The sequence below is a fragment of the Lepidochelys kempii genome, chromosome 10 (genome assembly GCF_965140285.1).
Source record: "Lepidochelys kempii isolate rLepKem1 chromosome 10, rLepKem1.hap1, whole genome shotgun sequence".
Lineage (NCBI taxonomy): Eukaryota > Metazoa > Chordata > Testudines > Cheloniidae > Lepidochelys > Lepidochelys kempii.
In genome coordinates, this window is record NC_136389.1 from 22376284 (window position 1) to 22397949 (window position 21666).

A 21666-nucleotide genomic window follows, 5' to 3' on the forward strand; every position below is an offset into this window, starting at 1 on the left:
CCATTACTTGTGACCAAGTCTATATTTGAACTCAGATTTCCAAGGGTAAAATGCTATTAAAACATTATTCCACATATATCCCCAATGCAGACTGTGGTTATTTTTTCTCAGCGGAAAATGCCAATATGATATGAATAGGGACATATAACTAGATGGTGTATGGTGATATGGTATAAAGGTTTTATTGGCAAGAGTTTGGAATGGTTATATTAATCTCTAGTGGGGAAGCCACAAGAAAATCATTAAGAACTTTCAAGTAAGTCTCAATAAATCCTTCTATATCATACCATCATGTATTTTCTTTAGATCACGAATTGTATAAAGAAGCTCTTTCACAAATGTTTTAAAGAGTTTTAAAAAATTCTGTCAACACTATTTTTATATTCCTTCCCCTGGAATGCCGGGCTTCCTTAGCACCATGTACATACAGTTGGATGCTAGATAAATAGTGATAAAACAATATGTAAAGAAGATAACCAATACATTTTAGAAACCCCTAAAACAATTGTGAAGAATGGTGTGAAGATTTTCTTAGGCTGAAAAAGGTTGTTACACTCTTCCCCAAAGAAATACTGACAGTGTAATGCTAAAAAATGTCACACCCTGTCTCTAGAAACAGGGTGAAAGGAAAAAGAACACAGGCAGGGTGGAGTTCAATGTGTAACTTTAGTAAGATATGATCAATAATCAGGGCAAGACTAATATTTTTAAGTTCTTTGTGAATAATTCTATGCCCCTTTGGAAGCCTGGGATAAGGGCAGAGAGGAGGGCCGGTGAATTTCTTTAGATATGATGGTTGCTTGACACTGTGCAAGGTGGATACCTGTGGCTATTCATATGAGAATTGTATCCCGTGCCTTGGTTTCCTGCTAAGGGTATACAAGGGAATACACAGCAGGTCTTTCAAGACTTTTTTCTTTATTTAATGCAAAACCACAGGAGAAGAATCGTGCACAGGATGTTTATTGAAAGGAATGAGAAAGTGTTGCTCTTCCAACAACGGAATGTTCATGAGCGACTATAACACAAATGTGATGACTTGGTGAAAGTAAACATACCAGTATCTGTCCTGAAGGAGAAACAGCAGTCTTTTTTTGGTTCCATGCATTCTCAGAGACACTGAATCGCGTTCTGTTGCAAGAGTGAAGTGGTGTTTTTGCAGTTAGGTTGGCTTCCCTGAACATACAAGCAGTTTTCATGGTAGCAACACAAGCAATTTACCATGTTAGCACTAGTCACCTTGTAGTAACCATTTTTTAGCATTACACTGAAGTTAATAGACAGTGATCACACATTGTGCTGTGGTATTTTCAACTAATTGAATAAAAACTTCTGCCATCTCTTATTTCTGTCTTCTGCCATTTCCAGAATGTTAAAGGTTTTGCAGAAAAGTAGACTCTGACCCTATAAAGAACGCCATGTGGGTGGCCCCAGTAAGGTTCCGGGGGAAGGAGGAATGCCATACTGGAGTGGGAGTATACCCATGTAAATTGAGTTGCAGAATCAGGCCCTCAAAGAGAAGCACATTGTAATCCAGGTTTCAGAGTAACAGCCGTGTTAGTCTGTATTCGCATAAAGAAACGGCGTACTTGTGGCACCTTAGAGACTAACCAATTTATTTGAGCATAAGCATCCGATGAAGTGAGCTGTAGCTAACGAAAGCTTATGCTCAAATAAATTGGTTAGTCTCTAGGGTGCCACAAGTACTCCTTTTCTTATTGTAATCCAGAAGTTTTATGTATGATATGGGAAATAGTTCAGCTGGAGAAAAGTATTTTGTGGTTGAAAGTGTCCGGAGTAAAAATATATGTGTAATCTAGTGACTCTGAGGCATAGAAGGTTTATGTCAAGTTATTAAATCTTCTATGAGTCAATAGCTTCTTATTGCTCAATGAGACAAGAATGCACTCCATCCCACCTCTGATGCGTCTATCATTTAATGCCATCAGTCCTCTACTTATAATCAGTACAGTGTGTAGCCACTGCACATAGACTGCAGAATGAGGAAAGAGGGATTTTAATGCACCAGCATTCCTCAGATTTTTTGCTCTGGAGTAGCAAAATTTATGTATGCCTGTATCATGAATAATGACTTGTGAGGAGAAAAAATATGAAATGTGCCAATTTAGCTGGCTGTGTGCCTGAAGAAGCAACACCCTGTTTCAAGAATAAATTGACTTTCAACTAAATGCCAGTAGTTTTGCTGCAGGTACAGCAAGGGCTAAATCTATCACACGTACAACACCCCCCCCCCCGGGTGGCATTTCTCTTGTGAGCTCTAGAAATATTTTTCTGTGGTTTGTGCAAAAACCCAAATGGTTGACTAGAGATAATATGTAATTTGTTGTTTGTCTCCTTTAGACAGCAGAGAACTATATTGTCTGACTAAAAGTGGTCTGACATATACTCTGACGGGTTTATAATTTGGGTAAATATATTGTAAGTGATTAAAATCGAAATCAAATATCATAGAAACCCCACTGCCACAAGGCCTGAGAAAGTGTAATTGACCTGCTTGAAGGACACATTTAAGAAAGGTGCTTTTTAGATCAATTTATGCTGTGTAATCTCTCAAAACAAGTAGAGAGGATCTGACGTCTGAAATGCCCTTCATGAAAAAGGAAAGTTGTTTAGGAGCTGAATTAGGCCTCAAGCAGATTAAACATCTCCTTTAATTTGAAGACAATGAAAACAAGACACAGATCCCTTTTGATGAGGAGCTGCTTGCTCTGTAGCATGGCCATACTGACCCAATACAAAAACCCAAAGATCCAGATCTTCACCTGGGGCAAATCAGCATAATGCCATTGACTTCAGTGGAGCTATGTCAGTTTACACCGGCTGAAGATCTGTCTTAGATTGTCCCAGATCCTAGAAAGGAATCTACAAGATTTTACAGGCAAATGTAACCTGTTCTGAACGATATATAGCAAAAGGGTTGTGTGTGTGTGGGGGGGGGGACACACCAGCACTATCTCTTCTCCCCTATTTATACTGTCAAGACATAAGGCAAGTGTATGGATGTGGCTAGGAAATATTTAATAGTTGTTGAGCCTAGTAATATTTGTGTTTGGCAAGAACAAATTACATTTTAATGCAATTTTTTAAACCTAAGTTGCAATTTTAAGACAATAAAATCAGTGAATGCTTATTAAAATATTTTACTTTCTAAAATATTTATAGCATCAATTTTAAATTCTGATACAAATTTGTAGTTTTTATTATTTTTCTTTTTAAAAGACCATACTCATTGTCTTTTTAAATATTCGAGACAAATTTTAGATAGGGATGCATTTCTCACTGGGCCTAAATTTTGTCTGAAGGCCCAAATCTCTATGGTGCTGAATACAGTGACAACCTGAAATGTATGGAAACACATTTAGAAAATGATTTATTAAAAACAACTGAATGATATATAACAGTTTTGATTGTGCTCAGTTTTAATATGTAATTTAAATATTAAAAGCTGTGATTTTTTAATGCATTTCAGTATTAATTGTGCTGCATTTTAATATTTAATTTAATTTTTAAAAGCTGTAGATGTTTCCATGCATTTCAGGCTGTTGCCTAATTTTTATTTCACTGCATGATCCAGTGTAGGTGATGGAAAAGCCACCAAATCAGAGTGGTAGAATTTTATATGCACTTTGCACTGGTATAAATGACAACAGAAAATTCAGGGGAGTAGAGAATTGGCCCCAGTGACTCTGAATTCTGCAAGAAGCTTCTTCTGGCTTTTGTTCCGCAATGGATCCTGAAGCCAAATAGAAATTATGTAACAGTCTGAAAGCCATGAAAAAACACTCACACCATCTAAAAATTATTAAATATTTAAATGGAGAAGAATCAATGCTATCGTGCCGGCAGACATTTAAACACATGCGTAACTTTGCTTTCAGGAGTAGCCCCGTTGATTCCAAAGAGCAGTCAAATTCAGTTTTCTCTTTTGTTTGTGTTTGTTTTCACACACTAACGGGGGGAGGGGGAAATTTAAAACAGGAAAATGCAATTACAGACTTGGCAAATTCTTCATATTGAGATATGTCAGGTTATATATCACATCACAATACACAATTTCATAGCTGGTGTCATTGTATTGAGGGTGTAGTAAAATATGCTCAGCACCCAAAAGGCCTTTTAATTAAACCCCAAATACAAAACCTCTTTCCAAATATCAGTAAACATTATGTCCATGATAAATAAAAAATGCTGTTCTGATATTCAAATTCTTATGACTTTCAACACACCTGCCATCCTGATATTTTTTACACACACACACACACTTAAAAATCCCATACTTAAACTCACAAGAAATACAGCCATGGCAATTTAGCTGAGAGAGAAAGAGGGAGGATGTGTAAAGAAAGAAATAATGCTGCACATTCATAAATCTTCATGAATTCATGAAGAATTAATGTGAAACTTGGAGAATAGCAACGTTTAAGATCTGCACTATTTCATTTCTAAATCCTCTCAGAATGGTAGCAGCAAATATCTCCAATGGTCAGTGATGGGACACTAAACAGGGAGGACTCTGCATTACTACAGAGAATTCTTTCCCAGTTGTCTGGCTGTTGGGACTTGCTGACATGCTGAGTGTAAACTGACCGCCACATTTGGGGTCGGGAAAGAACTTTGCCCTGGGGCAGATTGGCACATACCACTGCAGCATGGGTCACTTGCAGATTTAAACTGCAGTGATGGATTCTCTGTAACTTGAAGTCTTTAAATCATGATTTGAGGACTTCAGTAACTCAGCCGAGGTTTAGGTTTATATGATGGGGTGTACAAACTCCACACTGGTGAGGCAGGGGTTAAGGTGTTCCTGTGGACACAGGAAGCCATGCCCCATCGCTCCTGCTGGGCACATTCCCAGTGGAGGGAGAGGTCAGAAAGGAGGAACTCAGCTCAGTCTAGGCTGACTGAGCAGGAGAACAGCTGGGTGCTGCAGCCTCCTGCAGAGAAGGATTCTAGCCACTAGGCAAAGCAACCACTGACTCTCACCATGGGAAGACATAGACTGGAGTATTGCCACTAGGCAGTCCTGCCGGCCTTGGACATAACCCCTCCCCCCAAAGTCTCTTACAGGAGTCGATTCGTGAGGTTCTGGGCCTCACGAATCTGGGTTCGATGTTTACATCGACCAGCTGCAGCCTCCTGCAGAGAAACTGCTGGGGCTCCAAGCGGCCAGGTCCTGGATTCACAGTCAAGCTGCTGCAGGCCTTACAACTGCAGGATCTGAGAATGATGAGTTGCTGCAGAGAGGGGAAGATGCTCCAGAGAGTGACCTGAGATGATGGCAAGTGACCCCAAGACAGACCCATGGCACAGATAGAGGAACAGCAGGGGTAGGAATTGACCCAGGGTACAGCCATAAGGGCACCTGTCCCTAGGCCACGTATCTGGACCATTATTTGAAGGTCCCTGGGTTGGAACCTGGTGGAGCAAGGTGAGCCCAGGTTCCTCTACCCCCAACCACTGACTCTTGCCGTTGGGTGACATTACTACAGACTAACTGCTAGGCAGGCAGGCACTGATTCTCCACTGGATTACACTGCCACTGGGTCTAGCTGGTAGGCAAGGCATTCCTGGATGCTCACCATTGGGTGACATTGCTACTGACTCTAGCCACTAGGCAAGGTGGCCATGGTCGCTCACCATTCGGTGACATTGGTACTGATTCTAGCCACTAGGCAAAGCAACCACTGACTCTCACCATGGGAATACATAGACTGGAGTATTGCCACTAGGCAGTCCTGCCGGCCTTGGACATAACCCCTCCCCCCAAAGTCTCTTACAGGAGTCGATTCGTGAGGTTCTGGGCCTGCAATGTGCAGAGGTCAGACTAGAGGATCATGATGGTCCCTTCTGGTCTTAAAGCAGTGGTGGGCAACCTGCAGCCTGTCAGGGTAATCTGCTGGCAGGCTGTGAGACAGTTTGTTTACATCAACCAGCTGCAGGCATGGCCACCTGCAGCTCCCAGTGTCTGCAGCTCGCCGTTCCTGGCCAATGGGAGCTGCGGGAAATGGTGGCCAGCCCGCACCACTTCCTGCAGCTCCCATTGGCTTGGAACGGGAGCTGCAGGCGGCTGTGGCTCTGGCTGGTTGATATAAACAAACTGTCTCACAGGCCACCAGCGGATTACCCTGATGGGCTGCGTGTGGGCCGCAGGTTGCCCACCACTGCCTTAAAGTCTAAGAGTCTAAGTCCAGTGTTCTCCAAGTATAAAAAATACACATAAAGATTACCCTTAGGAGGTCATTTCTTCTGAAATGTTTATATATATTTACATATATAAGCAGTCATGTTTGTATTTGCCAGGATAATAATACACTAAAAATGTATTACAATGTAAATTTGATCACACAAGGCCCGATCCTGCACAACTGAATTCAATGGGAGTTTTGCTGTTGACTTAGTGGGAACAGAATCAAGGACCAATACGAACATCTGACTAGACATTTCTTATCAGTGGAGATGTCATACTTATAGAACACCGTTGTCCTCCTGCCATACTGCAGCAATTGTGACCTGCAACAATGCTTGAGCTATAGGCCCCTGGATTTAAAAGAGAAGAGGCTGGCAGAGGTTCTCTGAGAGGCGGCCCCATCTTTGGAACCTACCCCTCTACATGGTCTGAATTAAGTGGGTCTGTTGACCTTCAGGGCATATTGCAAGGAGTGTCTATTTACTTGGACTTTTGCAAGCCAGTACAGAATGCAGAGCAGATTACTCCAGATAAATCCCTTTGCATGCTGAGAATGCTGCACATCTAAGTCTGATCCTATTGATCTGTAGTGCTCATCCCTGCTTAAATAGGGATGTTCAATTTGGCCCATTATGCATACATTCTAATAGTAGTGATAATTATTTAGATACAGACAGTATCCTTTTGAAGACCATACAGGTGTTTTGATTAAATTGTATTAAGAATTGAGCGTTCTCCAAAACTGATTTTTGCTAAGTTGATAACAGACCTAACCATTCGAAGGAAATAAAGAGTTAGTTTAAAAAGAGCTGCTCAACATTGTCTACAGCTTTATTAACTCTATGGAGGTGCAAATGTTAGTTAGTTATCAATTTTTAAAGATGGATATTTCCATATTGGTGCTGTTATGGGTACACATGGGATTTGCTTAAATAATTCACCTGCTGATAGACGCACATTAGATAGTGTGACTAGAATAGGATATTTATTATTGTAGTAATGAGACCCCAAGACACAAGAACGTGGTAGTGAGGAGAGAGATCTTCTTTCTAAACACATGCAACCAAGTTCAGCACCAGAAACATTATCACACTAAAATATAGACTGCCTCAATGAACAGGCTTTATCATAAAAAAATGTGCACGGTGGAGTTTAGGTTCTCTTTTGTAACTTGAAGATAAAGACTTTTTATGAGATTTATTTGTAATATTTATTACTTCCCCATAAAAATATTTTGAATGCTTTGTTAATCCTACTAAAGAAGCAAATGGTATGTACAGAGGAACAGAATGAAAGCAATGGTTATCTTCCAATGGAAAAATACTACAGCATTTAATAGAGAATTATGTGCTTTCTGTATAAATTTATAGAGATTATATAAACTGTATAGGGTAATTTCTATAGGCCCCTATTATTTAATCCCTATGAAAGTTTATAGGAGCTTTCCATAATAGCTGGAGCATAATGTTCATTTTAAACAAATGCTTCCATATATGAAAAGATGTAAATGGCTCCCTTTCTCAAGATTCAAAATTATATGATTATGAGATCTAGGTTCAGTTTAAAAGTATTGTGGACATCTAGAAAAACAACTATGTGTTGTGCTGACTATTAAAAGTTTTGGAAAAGGAAATAAAAAGCAAGACAAATGGGACGAGTGGAAGGATCTCCACTTAATCTTGTATGCTGACAGCAACTGGTTCAAGGTAGAAAGATGTAGTCAAAACTTTACTCTCCATATATGAAACACCACTTCCTCCTGGAATTTCAGATCCATGTCCAAATTTTTTATTTTTGCTCATCTCTGGTTCAAGGTCTACATTTTTAAAAAGTAATTAAAATGATGGACATATTCCAAATCACAGGAAATGTAGCTGGTTGAACCTGATTCTGCCCCATTACAATCAATGAGAGTTTAGACACAGACATAAAAAGTTAACTGTACTGTCAGTTTGTGTATAAGCGCAGTTTGTGCCATATGAGAAAATAAAGGAAAAGCCTTGCCAACCTTCACATTAAATATCCTGGAATCTGTTATGCAGAAACACTTCTACCTCATTCTGCAGTCAACAGTCTACAGGGGGAATGCTGCACTTGCACAGAGCTCTGACTTCAGTGGGGTCTGTGTGGGCCCAGCAACCAGCTCACACACTGTACACTGCAGGATTGAAGTCTACGATTTGTTTGAGAAAAATTAGTAAGAGTAAAGTGACTACTTAAGTTGATGCACAACACAACTTTTTTGACTATTGAGTTGAAAGACAAGAAAGAAGAAATGAGAAAAGTAGGGACTGCCTCATTAATAAGGATAAGATTTTGTCATGATTATTTTTAGTAAAAGTCAGGTCATGGACCTGGGCAACAAACAAAAATTCACAGAGCCTGTGACTTTTACTAAAAATAACTGTCCAAGCCGTGGCAGAGGCGCACAGCCCCAGCTGTAGCCCCCACTGCAGGGCAGGGGCGCATGGCCCTGGTGGTGGTCCCCACCACAAGCCGTGGGGCAGTGGCACACGGACCCTGCTGCAAGCCACGAGGCAGGGGCACAGCCTCAGCTGTAGCCCCCACTGCAGGGTAGGGGCGCATGGCCCCAGCGGTGGTCCCCATGTGTGGGGCACAGCGGCTTCCGCAGCAAGCCATAGGGCAGGGGAGTAGCAACCCAGCTGCAGCTCCCACCGTGGGGCTACGTGGGGACATAACCCTGGCTCCAGCCCCAGCCAGGCCCCAGCCACAGCTTCAGCTGCTGACAGCTGAAGCTGAAGAAGTCACGAAGGTCCAGTAAAGTCATGGAATCTGTGACTGCCGTGACCTCCATGACTAAATCGTAGCCTTACTCATTAATAGCTGTCTGTCCTTGCTACTACACTGCCCTATAAGCACTCCAAATACATTTATATAACTTACAGATACCTTGCATGATAAATATTATTTAATACTAAACAAGTACAAGAGAACATGGTGTGCATTTACAAAGTACAATTATTTTAGTAGGCAATAGTAAACGAACAAAAATTAAAAATCACAGAAATAAGCCTATGACACATGGAAAACTAATGAGAGGTTAAAACCCAAATCATCCCTAAAACAAGAAAGCACAACTATACTTAGGGCTTCTCTACATGGGAAAATTTATGAGCAAATTTTGACTGGTATAATTATATGGCTATAGTCATCCCAGCATAACTCTCTATGTGGACACTCTTATCCCCAAAACAAAAAAGTGTCCACACAGGAATACCTGTATAACCACAGAGGTATAATCATACCAGCATAATTATGTTGGTAAACTTCCTTGTGTAGAGAAGCCCTTACACAAAAACTATGCAAAAAGAAAAAGAGTACTTGTGGCACCTTAGAGATTAACAAATTTATTTGAGTATAAGCTTTCATGAGCTACAGCTCACTTCAGCAGAGGCTCCACTGAAGTGAGCTGTAGCTCACGAAAGCTTATGCTCAGATAAATTTGTTAGTCTCTAAGGTGCCACAAGAACTCCTTTTCTTTTTGCGGATACAGACTAACACGGCTGCTACTCTGAAAACTATGCAGTAATCCTGCTGCATATATGTCTCTGTGATCTGAACTATCTATTGGAGATGCATCTTTACTAAACCCAGGTACAATCTTTGTGGTTTCAAATACAAACTTGAGGCTGGATCTGAACTTTGTAAGTAGCTCTGTATTTATAATGGAAGAAACCAAAATACTGGATCTAAACATTCCTGAATGATGTGGTATTCAAATTGTATGACTTAAGAAATTTCTCCCTTCTTTTAAATTCTAGTTTCTTATTCTTTAGCAGGATTGTCTGGCTGTACTTTTCTCAGTGTTTCTGAATGTGTGGCTTTCTACTTTAATCTCTGCCTTAATGCTGTGCCTCAAGATATCTTCCCTCCTTGGAATATTTGCCTCACAGGCTTTAAGAAATCTGCATTTTACCCTAAAATCATCTATCTAATTGCTGACTCACAGAACTATGTGAAATGCTCGGAAGGAAATCGGATACTCTGATACTACCAGCAACAACAAAAAACCAGTCCTGCTTTCAAGATTTTTTTTTTTAAGTCAACTGGAAATCCAGGCCAGATTCACAGACATTTCAGTGAACCTGGGCTGATTTATGGTTTCATGTCAGTAGAATGGTAAGTTAGAATTGGTGACAGGAATTGGGTGAAACTCAGAGCTTTTGGAGATTGGGGGTTTCACTGAACCTAAGGTATGTGAAATTATGTGGTCGAAAAATAAGAAAATGTCTGCACTAACCCTTTTGAGGCAAAATTACTATTGTTCACACCAAGTCTTTGCACTGCCCATAAAGCAAAAGTCCCAGAAGCTAGAAGTCATTCTGCTGCAGGGAGCACAGGAGACCCCCTCTTGTTAATGCCGAGTGATTGAGCATCAGAGACTATGTAAATGTTGTGTTTATAAAAAGGGGTAGGTGCATGTCCAGGAGGAGGATCTGTACAAAACAGAGGTAGACTTTGATAGCTGAACCACACAATGAGTAAACAAGACTGATGACCTTCCAGAATATTGCTACAGCCAAGCTCTTTGTGCTCATGTTTACTGGAAGGCTTCACTTTTTTTTGTGGGGGAGGGTGGAACAAATCTACAGCCATGTATTTAATTCATGTACTTTAACAAATGCTTTGCTGCATTAAATGTTGCCTTGCTAATGAGCATGTGCGTTGCATGAATGCAAGGAGTATCAGAGTATTGTAAGAACAATTGTAAAGGACCTTATATCCATTTATATTGCATGTTGATTAGTAAGAAAACCTTGTGCAAGCAAGAAAAAGGTGCTTGGTCCATTATGAAATGCATGCTTGGCTGTATAAAGAGCATTTCCTGATCATTGCAGAGATATTTCTGTATTATTCCAGCCCTTGTAGGTGCACTGAATCTAGAGAGCCTCTGATATACTGTCCTAGAAACACATTTCAGGTACAGTATGTAGTTTGAGTTCCAGCACATTTTGAAATGGCAAGAATAGTCAACAAAATATACAGTAGCAAAGTAAGCTCTCCTTGCAATTTGCATCTATTTGTAACATGTTGAAGCACGATTTCACACTATGCACAAGAGACAGTCGCGACATATTTTAATGATAAAAATCTCTCTTGTGAAAACATTTTACTCTATAGATCCCCATTAAAATACAACCCTAACACTCTTCCCTCAACATAGGGATTTCTCTATAGAGCTATGTTGTTGAGGTTAAATTTTTCACAGGATGTTTGATATCGCTGCTGTAATGCTGACCAGATTAAAGGGTCTGCTTGATGACAGTGTATTTTGGAAAAAGGACATATTTAGTAAACCATTTTAAACATTAACCTAAGTGAATCGCTGTCAGTTAACAATAAAAAAATACTTTGTTACTGTTTGTTACCGGTCAGCAAAAAAAGAAAGCTCAGTGGGGAATTCAGTCGGTGGATTAAGGCTCTCCAGCAAAACCTTTGCCAGCTTGCTTCAAACAATAAACACTTACATATGCACACACTTCAGAACAAATACTTACAAGCATACTGCCCTGACTAAACTCCCTAACTCCTTTTGCAGCATACACTCAGCTCAGTGTAAAATCTTTGATAGATTTCCTCAGGCAGGTTTTCTTTGGTTATGCCAAAGTCCTGGTCAGGAATTTAGAATTGACATAATCAGAGCATTGCCTCCACCACCACCAAAAAGATGTACCAATAGGAACATGGAGTTAAGGGCCAGATTTACAGAGTTATTTAGGCACCTAAAGGCCTGGTCTACACTACAGGGTTAGGTCGAATTTAGCCGCATTAAGTCGATTTTAAAATGACTGCATCCACAGAACCAACCCCATTCCGTCGAGCTAAAGGGTTCTTAAAACCGACGAGGGGAGTAGTGCTAAAAATGACATTGCTGGGTTGAATTTGGGGTAGTGTGGACACAAATCGATGATATTGGCCTCCAGGAGCTTTCCCAGAGTGCTCCATTGTGACCGCTCTGGACAGCACTTTGAACTCTGACTCAGTAGCCAGGTACACAGGAAAAGCCCCGGGAACTTTTGAATTTCATTTCCTGTTTGGTCAGCATGGCAAACTCAGCAGCACAAGTGACCATGCAGTCTCCCCAGAATCGTAGAGCATTGAATGTTTCTATGCTCCCGCTATCATCTCTGTCTCTGAGGTTATTGCAGATGGTGAAAAAAAACACACTCGCAATTACATGTTTTCCGAGCTCATGCAGTCCTCCCGCACTGATAGGTCACAGCTTAATGCATGGAGGCATTCAGTGGCATAGGCCAGGAAAGAATTAAGTGAGTGCGAAGAGCGGAAGCAGGATGCGATGCTGAGGCTAATGGGGGCGCAAAAGGACATGATGAAGCATCTGTTGGAGCTGCAGGAAAGCCAACAAGAGCACAGACTCCCACTGCGTCCACTGTATAACTGCCTACCCTCCTCCCCATGTTCCATAGCCTCCTCACCCAGATGCCCAAGAACGCTTGGTGGGGGGAGGAGAGGAGGCTCCAGGCACACAGCCACTCCACTCCAGAGTATGGCCCACGCAACAGAAGGCTGTCATTCAAACAGTTTGATTTTTAGTGTGGCTACAATAAGCAGTGTGGCCTTGTCCTTCCCTCCTTCCCCACCCTACCCAGGCTACCTTGTCTGTTATCTCATTTTTTTTAAATTAATAAAGAAAGAATGCATAGGTTCAAAACAACAGTTACTTTATTTCGAAGGGGGGAGGGTGGTTGGCTTACAGGGAATTAAAATCAACAACGGGGCTGGTTTGCATCAAGGAGAAATACACACAATTGTCACACCGAAGCCTGGCCAGTCATGAAACTGGTTTTCAAAGCCTCTCTGATGCGCAGCGCGCCTTGCTGTGCTGTGCTGTGCTGTACTACGGAGCACACAGCAAGCAGCAATAACAATGGGAATGTTGGTTGCACTGAGGTCTGACCAACAGCGCCAGCGAGCTTTTACACGTCCAAAGGCACATTTTACCACCATTCTGCACTAGCTCAGCCTATAGTTGAACTGCTCCTTACTACTCTCCAGGCTTTATGAGCCATGGGAGTAAGGAGTAGGATGGGGTAGGTGTGACCACGCAGTGCTGCTGGCTGGGAGAGCAGCCTGAGGCAAAAGGAGAGCAGACTTGCAGCGGAAGCGGTAGAGCCGTACATCATGGACGAGGACGGCTAGCAGTCCTACTGCACCATCTGCTGCGAAGGCACCCAGGAGCTGCTGCTGCCGTGTAGCAATGCCAGCTGCTGCAGGTGCTTCTGTGTCGAATGCTTGGAGGTCCTGGTAGGGCAAGGTACCTCGGCCAAGGCAAAAGAGCAAGAGCCCTGGAGCTGTTACATGTGTCAACCACAGAAGTACTATGGGGTGTTACAGCGCCGACCAGACTGGAATGTATGGCTGCAAGACTTTGTCACCAGTGACCAAGGACTGGAATATGATGCACCTAATCTCTAAAAAGGCCTGCATATTTCCCAGAGTCACTACCCTTGATAACAGAACATCAGTGATTGCATTGGCTACTTGGATCACAGCAGCCCCCACAGTAGACTTGCCCACAATAGTAGCGGTGACGGTGAGCTGAGTGGGCTCCATGCTTGCCGTGGTATGGCATCTGCACGAGTAACCCAGGAAAAAAGGCGCAAAACGATTGTCTGCCGTTGCTTTCACAGAGGGAGGGTCGACTGACAACATGTATCCCAAACCACCCACGACAATGTTTTTGCCCCATCAGGCATTGGGAGCCTAACCCAGAATTCCAGTGGGCGGCGGAAACTGTGGGATAGCTACTCACAGTGCACCGTTCTGTAAGTTGATGCTAGCCATGGTAATGAGAACGCACTATGCTGACTTAATGCGCTTAGTGTGGACGTTCGCAATTGACTGTATAAAACCGAATTCTAAAAATCGACTTCTATAAAATCACCCTAATTTCATAGTGTAGACATACCCAAAGAGGCAGATAGGTGGTGAATGCGAATTACACTCCACTAGGAGTTAGGCTCCTAAATCTCACTTGGCCTCGTCTGCATTTTAGGTTTCTAAATGTTTTGTAAATCTGCCCCTAAATACCCTGAAATGTCGCTGAGTATTAAAACCTAAGATCATAAATAAAAACAAGTCTTCAGTGGTTTTACTCTAGGATTTGCTCCTGAAACTGATTTCAGTTGAGACTGTGTCTTTAGTGAGGACCAGGGCTAGACAAGCAGAATCTACAGGATGTTAGGATTTGAGATCATCTGGCTAAGGTATATGCAAAAGTCTGCATAGCACCCACCTATGCTATATTTGACTACAGTCAATATTTTAAGCCCTCAATTTCATTATCACATAAAAGAAAGAATAATACTTTTAAAAAGACAACATTGGCACCATCAGTCACTTCACATAACTGAATTAAGCCTGAGGGATTTAAATATGCCATGGGATAAGTGTCTCCCACTTTACAAACAAAATCAGCATCTTGATGTTTATTTTAAATACATCCTTCTGTATTAATTTAGCAGCAGGAAACCTCTATCCTGTGACAATGGCATTATCTTTTAATTACATATCTGATTTTAAGTAGCATGTTACAGCTGTACCAACTAACAGTGACATAGTTAAGGATTTGTTAATGTTTCCGCAATTAATCCTGTTTTCAGGTGTGCTTGATTTAACTAAAAATGAAGTTTGCTGTAGGCTGAAACAGAGCACTAAAGGACCCAGTTCTACCCTCTTATATCCATGCAAATGTGAACACTATTTATATCCATGTATATGGAAGCAACATTTAAACCAAAAAAAGGTTCTACTATTTAAGGTACACCGTGAATGGGAATTCCAGATTCGGATGTATTTGCTGACATCATTGATTAAATGGTGTAAATTTAAAAAAAGATTTATCAAGTGATTATCTCTTGATATGGATCAATGTAAGTACACTGACATTATCTCAGAAAGGTCTTATGTGCAGCACACAAGGCTGACAATGGTTTCAATAGGTGCAAATAAGCAACGCACATTTCCTAGAAGAAGATCTGCCTGCCTCCAGAAGGAAACACTGATACCTGCAGTTTCTGCTAACTTGCTAGACTGACTTCACAACATCCTTGTGCAGCAGCTGTTCATACACTCATGTCCAATGCTGCTGCCCCAGGCCAATCTCAGATGAAGAATGGCACATCAGAAACAATAGCTGTGTCCTACCAGAGTGGCAGAAATTCTAGGATAGAAGAATAGACATGCTGATGAATTTCAGAAGCTTAATTTATATGCACCTGTTTGCAACCTGTGAAACAGATCCTGGACAAAACTGCACAATGCAAAAATTTGGGTTAGCCCAGTCTTCACACTGTGACTGCGGAGCAGCAAGGCAGATGGTCAAACGTGGTGGAGTGCACAATTAGAAGACTGGAGGGTGGACTGCAACACCTTGCCACCTCAATTATGCAGCAGTTCGATGGCTGAACAATCTAGCTATTGAATTGGGGAGCACATGAAAGAAGAAGAATAAACCTCTAAACCTCAAACACATGTTTGTATAACATCATAACTCTTATACACTTATATTAGGGAATTTATAAAGGAAGTTGACAAGGGGCCAAATTTATCCATAGTGCCTCTCCACTGACTCAAATGGGTGAATTTAGTTTAAGAAGTCACCCCTTAACTTTTTTTTATTTGTATTACAAATTTAACATTAGTTATATACTGAATATAATTTGTTTGTATGTTGGGAAAACTAATGAAATACTCATTGCATCTGCTGGGCTGTGGTATGCAGATGTTCATTAATATTAAATTATGTGTTAAATTTACCTTGGTTTTCTAAAGAAAACCAATCATCCTTAATGACACGGTTAATACATTTCACCCCAAACGTAGCCTCCCTTTAAAGTTATATGACAGTTGTAAACTTCCTTCTTATTGCAGCTTTATGGAAGTGAGTTCTCTCTTATCAATCCTTCCAGACCTGATTTTTTTTTAAATGGCACTTAGTCCTAACAAAATATATAGCTTCTTGCATGCAGAGTATCCAGATCACAGCAAGAGTTAAAATTATATTGGTTCTGAAGGAGAGCCAAGCAAAGAGTTTTCCAGCTACCTGTGTTTTTGTGGTAGAATCCAATGCATTCTTTTATCACTCTGTTCTTTATATCTGATATTTCAGACACTTTGGTCACATCTTGCGCTTTTTGCTATGTATTTTAAATTTGTGAACTTGTACTCATAATTCCCATACCCACCGGGCACTTTGCCACAGAGTCAACTTTTTGTATAATTACAGAAAGAAAAGGAGTACTTGAGGCACCTTACAGACTAACAAATTTATTTGAGCATAAGCTTTCGTGAGCTACAGCTCACTACATCGGATGCATTCATTGGCACCCTGACAGCAGGACTGTCTGGCTTTGTAGACTCCTGCCTCAGGCCCTACGCTACCAGCACTCCCAGCTATCTTCGAGACACCACTGACTTTCTGAGGAAATTACAATCCATCAGTGATCTTCCTGAAAACACCATCCTGGCCACTATGGATGTAGAAGGCCTCTACACCAACATTCCACACAAAAATGGACTACAAGCTGTCAGGAACAGAATCCCCGATAATGTCACAGCAAACCTGGTGGCTGAACTTTGTGACTTTGTCCTCACCCATAACTATTTCACATTTAGGGACAATGTATACCTTCAAATCAGCGGCACTGCTATGGGTACCCACATGGCCCCACAGTTTGCCAACATTTTTATGGCTGACTTAGAGCAGCGCTTCCTCAGCTCTCGTCCCCTAATGCCCCTACTCTACTTGCGCTACATTGATGACATCTTCATCATCTGGACCCATGGAAAAGAAGCCTTGAGGAATTCCACGATGATTTCAACAATTTCCATCCCACCATCAACCTCAGCCTGGACCAGTCCACACAAGAGATCCACTTCCTGGACACTATGGTGCTAATAAGCGATGGTCACATAAACACCACCCTATACCGGAAACCTACTGACTGCTATTCCTACCTACATGCCTCCAGCTTTCATCCAGACCACACCACACGATCCATTGTCTACAGCCAAGCTCTATGATACAACCGCATTTGCTCCAACCCCCTCAGACAGAGACAGACACCTACAAGATCTCTATCAAGCATTCTTACAACTACAATACCCACCTGCTGAAGTGAAGAAACAGATTGACAGAGCCAGAAGAGTACCTAGAAGTCACCTACTACAGGACAGGCCCAACAAAGAAAATAACAGAACGCCACTAGCCATCACCTTCAGCCCCCAACTAAAACCTCTCCAACGCATCATCAAGGATCTACAACCTATCCTGAAGGACGACCCATCACTCTCACAGATCTTGGCAGACAGGCCAGTCCTTGCTTACAGACAGCCCCCCAACCTGAAGCAAATACTCACCAGCAACCACACACCACACAACAGAACCACTAACCCAGGAACCTATCCTTGCAACAAAGCCCGTTGCCAACTGTGTCCACATATCTATTCAGGGGACACCATCATAGGGCCTAATCACATCAGCCACAATATCAGAGGCTCATTCACCTGCACATCTACCAATGTGATATATGCCATCATGTGCCAGCAATGCCCCTCTGCCGTGTACATTGGTCAAACTGGACAGTCTCTGCGTAAAAGAAAAAATGGACACAAATCATACGTCAAGAATTATAACATTAAAAACCAGTTGGAGAACACTTCAATCTCTCTGGTCACTTGATTACAGACCTAAAAGTGGCAATACTTCAACAAAAAACCTTCAAAAACAGACTCCAACGAGAGACTGCTGAATTGGAATTAATTTGCAAACTGGATACAATTAACTTAGGCTTGAATAGAGACTGGGAGTGGATGGGTCATTACACAAAGTAAAAATTATTTCCCCATGTTTATTCCCCCCCTGTCGTCCCCCCCCACACTGTTCCTCAGACGTTCTTGTCAACTGCTGGAAATGGCCCACCTTGATTATCACTACAAAAGGTTCCCTCCCCCTCCGCTCTCCTGTTGGTAATAGCTCACCTTAAATGATCACTCTGGTTACAGTGTGTATGGTAACACCCATTGTTTCATGTTCTGTATGTATATAAATCTCCCCACTGTATTTTCCACTGAATGCATCCGATGAAGTGAGCTGTAGCTCACAAAAGCTTATGCTCAAATAAATTTGTTAGTCTTTAAGGTGCCACAAGTACTCCTTTTCTTTTTACGAATACAGACTAACATGGCTGCTACTCTGAAACCTATAATTACAGAAGTGTTCTTGTTCTGTTTACTCTCCGGAATCTAAAACTTGGATTTGAGTAGCAAGCTTCAGAAGCAGGATTCTGAATATTTTAACTTATAGTAGATAAACAAATTTCTCTTTCTTCTGCAAATTATGCCCTTGATTTTGTCACTGAATCTGAAAGGACAGACTCCTACACTCACACGGAACCCCAATGAAGTCTATGGGGCTGTATGTGGATGCAGGAATCTGCATGCATGCAACATCTACAGGAGTGATTGGGGCTTTATATTTCTTTTCTGCTGAGTAAAACCAGAAGTAGACATATGTTATATCTGACATTTTAAAATCTGTGTTAGATGGTAAAATTCAGAATGTTGTCATCTCTGTTTTGCTTAACAGTTTCTTGAAAATAAAAATATTATAGAATAATATACATTATTTGAAAATTGTGTAGAAAATTGAGGTAATTTATATTCCTACAACTCTGTGTCACATGTGTGAGTTTAGAAGTACAAGAGGGGTAAAATATCCACCAGAGACAAACATTTGTTAGGCATTTCGCCAGCACAGACTGGTTTTCATACACGAATTTAAGAAAGGTTACGTAATCCTATCAAATGTTATAAGACCCAATCTGTCTGGTGCAGAGGGCCCTCAATTTCCTTTGATTTAAAGGGGAGTTGAGGGTGCTCAGTTAATAAGCAAGAGTCTATGAGTTAATAATAAGGAGTTTAAAGTATGAGAGGTAAAATCTAGTAGCAAATACATGCATAATGTCATAAGTGCTAAAGCAAAGAAATAATTTACTGTACTAAAAAAGCTGTTGCTATAATTTGCTGATGTTTAGTACTGTGGTGTTATTTCTAGCATGAAGAAATCAGAGATGGACCAAATTAGCTGAAAAGTGCTAAATGAGCTTGTTAACATGTACTGACTATCCCATTAATCTTCCCCTGACAAACATTGGGAAAAGAGCCTTTTTATAGCCACATTTTCAGTAGCTTTGTACATGTATACGTTGCTTATGTGGTTTTAGAAATGTAAAAATATTAATTTAAAATTAACACTGGAAATATATATTTTCTTTGCTTACAAACCAGATCACTACCATATTGTACATTTGTTTCTTCTGTGTACACATCTTGGGGAGGGGAAATAGCTTTGCTTGCTTGTTGCTTCAGCTGATACGGCACTGTTTGATCTATCATCATCGAGGAACAAAAAATGCAGTTTGAAAGTACATGGCTTGCTGCCTTCATGTCTTTTTATGTTTTATAGCACAGCTATCTAGAATACTGGTGTGCATGGTGTGTTTTAAAAAAAGATAAGTAGGAGAGAATTCAGAATAAGCAGAGGCATGTTCTCTGCATCTGTGTTTCCTCATTTCCTCACTTTAATTTCTCTAACATCTTACCCACTGTGATAGGCTCTTCTAAAGGAATGGAAAGAACAGCCTCTCCCAAAGGGTAAGTGATTGAACACAGGTTAGCTAATGGATTTAACCTTTTCCAGAACACAGACCTAAGGGAAAATAACATTTGGTAGTCACAACATACAGTAGCCCCACCAGGAAAACACTCCGTGATTTAGACCATTTCAGCAGAGTTTTCTTTCTCTTTTAAATGAGTCCCATGACTGGAAGAGTTTGAAAATTTGTAAGTCAGTACTCATATGCATTGGCAAAGTTGCGTAGGGGGGTTGCACAGTGCCTGCTTCAACTGGGGTTTGCTTTTTATAGTGATATCAGACTAGTACTTGCTTGAATATTAACTATCACACCAAAACCAGAAACCACTATGGATCTGGCTAGCTATGCATTTATACAGTGCTCTTCCATGTTATTTTTGAACAATTTAAATATTCAGATTATAAGGTCCTTGAGTTCTTATTCCATATGGCAAAATTCAGTAGTTTTAAAACAAATTGGTGGAAAGGTTATGCTAGTAAAAGGTGCCCAGTTGGGCAGCTCTTTGTTTGTCCATGGAATAGATAAGAGTGCTGGCAACAACAGTGCAGACTTCCTCAAAGTACACTGCCCCAATCCTGGCATGTAGGAGCCCTTTCTACCAGCAAATTAATAGTTCATTCTCTACACCCCATTCAGTTATAGATTCATAGATTCCAAGGCCAGAAGGGACCATTGTGATTATCTAGTCTGACCTGTATAATGCAGGCCATAGAACTTCCCCAAAATAATTCATAGAACATATTTTTTAGCAAAACATCCAATTTTATTTAAAAATTGTCAGAGATGGAGGATCCATACCATGAGCTGTGGTAAATTGTTCCAATGTTGAATTATCCTCACTTAAAAATTTACAGTATATTTCCAATCTGAATTTGTCTAGCTTCAACTTCCAGTGATTGGATCATGTTATACCTTTGTCTGCTAGATTTAAGAGTAGGGTGGATAATAATCAATGATTTTTTTAAAAAAAATCAGATTTTTTAAAATTTAAATGAGAATTTTTTAATTTAAATCAGATTTTTTTGATAAAATGCTTTTTGAGGAAAATACCTATCTAAAGATAGTTTTAATTAAGATACATTATAGCTCAAAGATATCTCATCATGGAATAGGGATTATAAATTCTAATTCTATAGTATGAGACAATATATTCATGTAATGTTTAAAAAAATTTTGTAAATGAGTCCCAATAGTTCATGGATTAGGGACCCAATCTTATGGCGTTCCAGGGGATTCTGTATAGATTGTTTAGGTTAATATTTCTGTCTACTCAATGAGACTCAGTGCTCAGTCTAGAAGATACCATTAGAAATGCTTAATTTTGAAATGCTTAAGTTCTCAAACTGTGGATTTGTGTCTCCAGAGTTAACATGCTTGTTAACTGCAAAAATGTTTTTAAATAAATAAATAATATATAGAGGTGAGAAATAACAGACTGGAACCCTATTGTTCCTCTGCAAATTTGTGTACACAGAGTCCATCCCTTACCTCTCTCTAAAAGTGCAAAGTTTCAAAAAGTTCAATGAATAGAAGATTGTTTGGGGCGGAATAGATCTGGACAAGAAGAAGAAGTCTAGAGATAAATGTGAGAAGGGAGGGACAGGCAGTAGAAACAAAAGTGAAATTGTTTGGCAGCATATTCCAGAAGTCTTGAGGTCTTTCTGAGCGTAGCCTTCATTAATTTGAGATCTACCATACCATTCTCTCTCTAGAAGGGAACACCTATAATGGCAGCAGGCCATAAAAGAGACCCAGTTT

At 40.6% G+C, this 21666-nt stretch overlaps 1 long non-coding RNA gene across 2 annotated transcripts in view; it reads left to right on the plus strand.

Annotated features, from left to right (window-relative positions):
• The window catches only part of LOC144930912 (uncharacterized), a 63989-nt gene that overhangs the window by 25606 nt on the left and 16717 nt on the right, over positions 1-21666 (plus strand). The window contains exon 2 of one of the 2 annotated variants that reach the window (XR_013636402.1): positions 19867-19906. The exons of the other annotated variant lie outside the window; for it this stretch is intronic. This is a non-coding gene — a long non-coding RNA (uncharacterized LOC144930912). The remainder of the gene's footprint in view (positions 1-19866; positions 19907-21666) is intronic. 2 annotated transcript variants of the gene reach the window in all.